We start from the raw sequence: 7558 nt of genomic DNA on the forward strand, positions 1-7558 counted from the left end.
ATTCTCAATTTCATCCAGAGAAAGAGAGTGAGATTGAAGCTCATTGGAGAAAAAGAGAGAAGAGAAAAATCAGTTTTCAAGTTTGGTGCAACAGTGATCAACTCTTCGTTCGAAGGTTTATCCGTGGTTCGATTGAGCTGATTTTTGGACAGCAGCTAGACGATAAGGTGTTCTTGACTTTGTACGATCGGATTTTTCATCCGAGTCTTGTAGCATCGAAAATACCCATTTTTCAGCAGTTGCATTTTTGATGATGTTCTCTCATTTTTCTCTCTTTTGCTAAAGATTACATATTGTTAGCCTTGTTGGAGTTGAATGCTTGTTGTAGGCTTGATATTGTGATCTTGTAGTCGAACATTTGATGATAGTGGAGCTCTTGATCGGACTCTAAGGTCCCGTAGGTCTTTTTTACCCTTAATTTAGAGGGGTTTTCCACGTAAAAATACCGGTGTCTCTATTTATTTTTGTTGTGGTTGCATTAGTCGATTTGTGGTTGATTAAGGTTGCTAGAGAACATATTTTGTGCTATTGTGCTTGCCATAATTTTTGACAGGAGTTATAGGGTGAGAAAGAACATCGGTTGTGCTTTCGCTTTGTTTCGATTGTTCAGTTTCTTCCCAACAAACTGGTATCAGAGCTTGGTTATTGTGTCAGATAATTATGAAAATTAATACGAGCAAGATGATTATGTTGAATGGCACAAATTATCAACTTTGGCGGAATAAAATGAAGGATTTGTTGTTTGTGAAGGCTTTGCATCTTCCGGTCTTTACTACTCAAAAACCCGATTCAAAAAATGATAAAGAATGAGAATTTGAGCATCAACAAGTGTGTGGCTTTATTCGGCAATTTGTTGAAGAAAATGTTTACAACCACATTGATCAGGAGACACATGCTCGAACATTGTGGGAGAAGCTTGAAAGCTTGTATGCTTCGAGGTCGGGCAATAACAAGTTGTTTTTGCTAAAGAAAATGATGGCACTGAAATATAAAGAAGGAATGTCTATAGCTGACCATGTTAGTGAATTTCAGAGTGTGATGAATCAGTTGCTTGGTATGAGTGTCAAATTTGATGACGAGATTTTAGGACTTTGGTTGCTTGCTACTCTACCAGACTCTTGGAAGACCTTTCGGGTCTCGCTCATTAATTCTGCCCCACGGGGTATTATTACTTTGGATTTGGCTAAGAGTGGTGTGTTGAATGAAGAGGTTAGAAGAAGATCTCAGGGTTCTACATCACAGTCCGAGGTGTTGGTTATCGAGAACAGGGGGAGAAACAGAGACAAAGATGGAAAGGGTAGAGATAAAAGTCGAAGCAAGTCAAGATCGAGATATAAGAATCTTGAGTGTCATCATTGTGGTAAGAAAGGTCATATCAAGAAATATTGCTTCAAGTGGAAGAAAGAGAACAAAGGTGGTGGTGATAAACACGATCGGAATAACGATGAAAAATCGAAGCGTGTTGCTACTGTTGCTCGTGAAGATCTATTAGTTATTTGTGATGAGAATTTGGTCAACCTAGCATACGACGAGACTAGTTGGGTGATTGATATTGGTGTATCACTTCATGTCACGTCGAGGAAGGAATTCTTCACATCTTATACTCCTGGTGATTTTGGGGTATTGAAGATGGGTAATGACGGTTTGGTTTCGGTTATTGGTATGGGAGATGTTAGCTTGGTGAGTAATAATGAAACAAAGTTAACTCTCAAGGATGTCAGACATGCACCGGATATCCGTTTGAATTTGATTTCTGCAGGAAAGCTTGATGATGAGGGATTCTGTAACACCTTCAGTGAAGGGCAATGGAAGCTTACTAAAGGCTCCTTGGTTGTGGCTCGAGGAAAGAAAAGCTCAAATTTGTACTTGATGCAAGCTTTGACTTCTCGAGAGACGATGAATATGACAGTGAATGACAGCTCAACTGAGTTGTGGCATAAACGACTCAGTCACATGAGTGAGAAGGAGCTTAACTGTTTAGCGAAGAAGAATCAACTTTCGGGTTTAAAGAATGCTACACTGAAGAATTGTGCTTATTGTCTAGCAGGAAAGCAGAGAAGAGTTTCATTTAGAAGCCGTCCTCCTCATAGAAAATCAAAGTTGCTAGAGTTGATCCATTCAGATGTTTGTGGTTCGATAAAAGTAAGATCACATGGTGGTGCACTTTATTTTGTAACTTTCATTGATGATTGTTCAAGAAAGCTATGGGTTTACACTTTAAAGTCTAAAAATCAAGTCTTTGAGGTGTTTAAATAGTTTCAAGCATCAATTGAAAGGGAAACAGAGAAGAAGTTGAAGTGCATTCGTACTGATAATGGTGGCGAGTACACAGGGTCGTTTCATGAGTATTGTCTGCGACAGGGAATCATACATCAGAAAACACCATCAAAGACTCCACAGTTAAATGGGTTAGCTGAAAGAATGAACCGAACATTGATTGAGAGAGTCAGATGTTTGTTGTCAGATGCAAAGTTTCCAAGATCGTTTTAGGCTGAAGCTTTAAATACAGTGACACATGTGATAAATCTGTCTCCTAGTGTTCCTTTGAAAGGTGATGTGCCAGATAGAGTTTGGTTTGGTAAAGACGTGTCATATGATCACCTACGTGTGTTCGGTTGTAAAGCATTTGTTCATGTTCTAAAGGATGAAAGATCCAAGTTGGATGCCAAGGCTCGACAATGCATTTTTATTAGTTATGGTCTAGATGGTGAGTTTGGTTATAGACTCTATGATCCAGTTCAGAAGAAACTTGTGAGAAGTAGAGATGTTGTCTTCATTGAGGATCAGACTATTGATGACATTGATAAGACGGAGAAAGTGGAGTCACAAGGTAGTGGTGACTTGATCGATGTGAATCCGGTTCCTCTAGACGCTTCACCAGATCCTATCCAGGATGATGTGCATGGTGATGTTAGTGGTGACCATCAGACTATAGGTGACTTTGATACTCCCATGGATGATGTTGTGAATGATCAACAACAAGCACCTATAGCTCCACCAGTAGTTCCACTTCAAAGGTCTTCTAGAGATCGACGGTCTTCTGTCAGGTATTCTCTTGATGAATATGTTCTTTTGACTGACGGGGGAGAACCTGAATGTTATGAAGAGGCTATGGAAAGTGAATGCAAAGATCAGTGGGTTGAAGCGATGAAAGACGAACTTCAATCCTTGCATGAGAACCATACCTTTGAACTGGTGAAACTGCCTAAGGGCAAAAGAGCTTTGAAGAATCAGTGGGTTTACAGGTTGAAGCAAGAAGAGAAGTCTTCATCTCCACGATACAAAGCTAGATTGGTCGTCAAGGGTTATACTCAGAAAAAGGGGGTTGATTTTGAAGAAATATTTTCTCCGGTTGTGAAGATATTCTCTATAAGAACTATACTGAGTTTGGCAGCTTGTTATGACTTAGAGGTTGAACAAATGGATGTGAAAACCGCTTTTCTTCATGGTGACTTGGAAGAAGAGCTTTACATGGAGCAGGCAGAGGGTTTTGTTACACAAGGGAAAGAGGACAATGTGTGCAGATTGAAGAAGAGCTTGTATGGTTTGAAGCAAGCTCCAAGGTAATGGTACAAGAAGTTTGAGTCTGTTATGGGGGAGCAAGGCTACAAGAAGACTACTTCTGATCATTGTGTGTTTATTAAGAGATTCTCTGGTGATGATTTTATTATTCTTTTGCTCTATGTTGATGATATGCTTATTGTTGGTCAGAATGCTTCTAGAATTGAGAAGTTGAAAGAAGAGTTGAGTAAATCCTTTGCAATGAAGGATTTGGGGCCAGCAAAGCAAATTCTTGGCATAAGATTGACACGTGATAGAAAGGCCAAGAAATTATGGTTATCACAGGAGAGGTATATTCAGAAAGTACTTCAAAGGTTTAATATGGACAAAGCTAAAGCGGTGAATACTCTCTTTGCTATGCACTTTAGATTGAGTGTTAAGCATGGTCCTTCCACAGAAAAGGAGAAGGAAGAGATGCAAAAAATTCCTTACTCTTCAGCCGTGGGTAGTTTGATGTACGCAATGGTTTGCACGAGACCAGACTTGGCTTATGCTGTTGGTACAGTTAGTCGGTTTCTTTCTAATCCAGGCAGAGAGCATTGGAATGCAGTGAAGTGGATTATGAGATATCTTTATGGCACTTCCAACATGAAACTGTTTCGGCAATGAGAAACCTATTCTTGTTGGGTATACAGATTCAGACATGGCCGGAGACATTGACTCGAGGAGATCTACTTCAGGTTACTTAATCACTTATGCAGGGGGAGCTGTGGCATGGCAATCAAGACTGCAAAAGTGTGTTGCATTGTCCACCACGGAATCAGAGTTTATTGTAGCAACCGAAGCGTGTAAGGAGATGCTTTGGATGAAGAAGTTTGTGCATGAGCTTGGTTTTACTCAGGAGAATTATGTCCTGTATTGTGATAGCCAGAGTGCTATTCATCTTGGTAAGAGCTCAACTTTTCATGTTAGATCTAAGCATATTGATGTGAGGTACCATTGGATACGAGATGTTCTTGAAGCTAAGCTATTAGAGCTTGAGAAGATACACACTAATGATAATGGTGCTGATATGTTGACGAAGGCCTTACCAAGAGGAAAGTTTGAAGCATGTTGTTTGACCTCCGGCATGGAGGCATTCCCCACATAGTTGGAGGGGGAGATTTGTTGGGTATGGGTCCCACTATGTGGGGAACCCATATTTTTTGCCACAATGTTTTGCCTTCTTTTTGGTTTTGTCAAAAGCCATTATTTTGTGGAGCTTTTACGTGGGAGTGGGCAGCATTCTTAAGAGAGAAAAATTCTCAATTTCATCCAGAGAAAGAGAGTGAGATTGAAGCTCGTTGGAGAAAAAGAGAGAAGAGAAAATCAGTTTTTCAAGTTTGGTGTAGCAGTGATCAACTCTTCGATCGAAGGTTCATCTGTGGTTCGATTGAGCTGATTTTTGGATAGCAGCTAGACGATAAGGTGTTCTTGACTTTGTACGGTCGGATTTTTCATCCGAGTCTTGTAGCATCTGAAATACCCGTTTTTCAACAGCTGCATTTTTGGTGATGTTCTCTCATTTTTCTCTCTTTTGCTAAAGATTACATATTGTTAGCCTTGTTGGAGTTGAATGCTTGTTGTAGGCTTGATATTGTGATCTTGTAGTCGAACATTTGATGATAGTGGAGCTCTTGATCGGACTCTAAAGTCCCGTAGTTTTTTTTACCCTTAATTTAGAGGGGTTTTCCACGTAAAAATACCGGTGTCTCTATTTATTTTTGTTGTGGTTGCATTAGTCGATTTGTGGTTGATTAAGGTTGCTAGAGAACATATTTTGTGCTATTGTGTTTGCCATAATTTTTGACAGGAGTTATAGGGTGAGAAAGAACACCGGTTGTGCTTTCGCTTTGTTTCGGTTGTTCAGTTTCTTCTCAACAACTTGATCATGCAGAAGCACATACATGCAAATCAATTTTATATCACTCTTGATGTTTACTTGTATAGAGACATATCGAAATTTGCAAAGGTATTGACAGAGAGAAAATCCTTGAATATTAAACCTTTTAATTTTGTATTTTTAGCATTTTCCATGGTCTCTTCTAAAAGCATTGCATCCCGAGTATAGGGAAAACCAGTTTACTGAATTTCTATTGACAAAATCCAAGTTTCAGAAACTAAAATAAAGTACCGTGCAAAGATGTATGCCTTGGTGTTATCATCTTTGACACCAAAACTGAAGGTGCATGATAGTTTTCCGGTATCACTTTAACAACATTTAATTAATTACTCAAGAAGGAACTGGAAGCTTGTACCATATAAAGATGGTGAAGCAGCTCTGCTGGTGATGCCATTGTGAAACATAACTGATCTAGCCTGTTAAAGTTGTCTAGCAGAATAAGATTACCACCACAACTGTGTCCAAGTTGAACCTATGTATGGTTGTGAGATTGGTGGTTCATCACATATTCACTTGCTTCTCCAAATAAAAAGGAAAATTATCTCTATATGGAGCAAATACTGCCATGTAAAGCCAACGTACTTTAACAAACGAATTTTTCAACATCACTGACTTGGAACAAGGTTAAATTCAAAAGAATGAAAAATTAGTGTGGAAATAATTAACGTTAACAATAACACAATTAGTGAGGGATTTCAAAAATGCCATTAACTCCATGTCTAGATAATAAGGTAGAAACTTGAGTGAAAACGGATTTTAGCTTAGCCATGCCTTTCTTATTTCATTTTCGAAACTGATTCAGGATACCATCACTTTCAACAATGAATTTAGAAGAAGAAAAAAAGATGAACTAGGAAATGTAGGTGTCGTCTTGTCTGGTGAGTCGGGCCCTACAATAAAGTACGAAAATAAATGGGAGTGGCAAAGAAAAAAAAGTGATTGAGGGTATCCATCATCCATTTTTACAATTGCAGCAGCAGTTTCATCCATTAGCATTAAAAGAGAAAATAGTAAAGCTAAATTAGTACAAAATTGGTAAAAAAAAAAAAAAAAACTCACTGGAAGAGCTAAATCAATGGCAGCAGCACATCACAAACACTTTCAAAAGTAGAAAAAGTGGAGAACTCCATGATTGAGTAAGGAAAATAAACTGAAAGCAAATACTAAAAAGTTAAGGATTTGATTAATTTTAAATTTGAGAATGACAATAAAGTAGCTTATTGTATACAGAAAATTAATTTTCAATTGTTAGAGTTGTTTGATCCGAATCTCGTTTAATTCGACCTGAAAAATTTAAGTGCAACTCATTTGTTAAAAAAAAAATGGAGGCGCAAAATTGGAGATATGTGAGGGTGAAGGTTCACGTCCCCGCAGTATGGATTTTGCCTCACAAGTTGAATGTATTAGGCGTTGATTATAAAATAGTTGTTTAACCCTTAAAACATGTGTATTCGAAACCTTATTGTATTTATTATTTTTTTAACATTAGTGAATTTCCTTTTTTCTATCTGTATTTTTTTTATAAAAGTTTTTCACATAAAATTTATATATTCTTATTTTTTTTGATTGGTTGAATGATTGTGAGGAGACAACAAAGCGAAAAAATCAACCTCTCAGGCAAAGAGACAATTTTACGCTTTTTTTTTTCTTTTTAAAGAAATTTCTGTTGGACTAAAAATGAAAGAAAGAATGTTGAGGCGTTTGATTAATTTGGGTTGGGCTGTTTATTTTGGATCATTGTGGGCTGAAACATTTATTAAACCAAAATTCCATTAAAACTTGAGAGAATTTATTTTGTGTCTTAAAAATAAATAAAATATAGAAGGGAAATACTGCCACTTTCATAAAGCCTCATGAAAATAGTGTTGGTAAACTTAATTTATGTTGTATTGTCATTTGCAAAATTTTTCCAAATTTTATTCCTTTTTTTTAAAATAAGAAATTTTTTGGTAAATCTTTTTTATTGAGTTGAGACTCGAAGAGTGACATCAATTTCGTAAAAATTTTAAATATCAACTAGTATATCACACACATACACATGTCGATGTGTGGACACTATGTATTTAGAATATATGTGTACGTTTGAATATAAGATATAATAAATAATTAAAACAT

This window comes from Gossypium hirsutum, chromosome A12 (assembly GCF_007990345.1).
Source record: "Gossypium hirsutum isolate 1008001.06 chromosome A12, Gossypium_hirsutum_v2.1, whole genome shotgun sequence".
Lineage (NCBI taxonomy): Eukaryota > Viridiplantae > Streptophyta > Magnoliopsida > Malvales > Malvaceae > Gossypium > Gossypium hirsutum.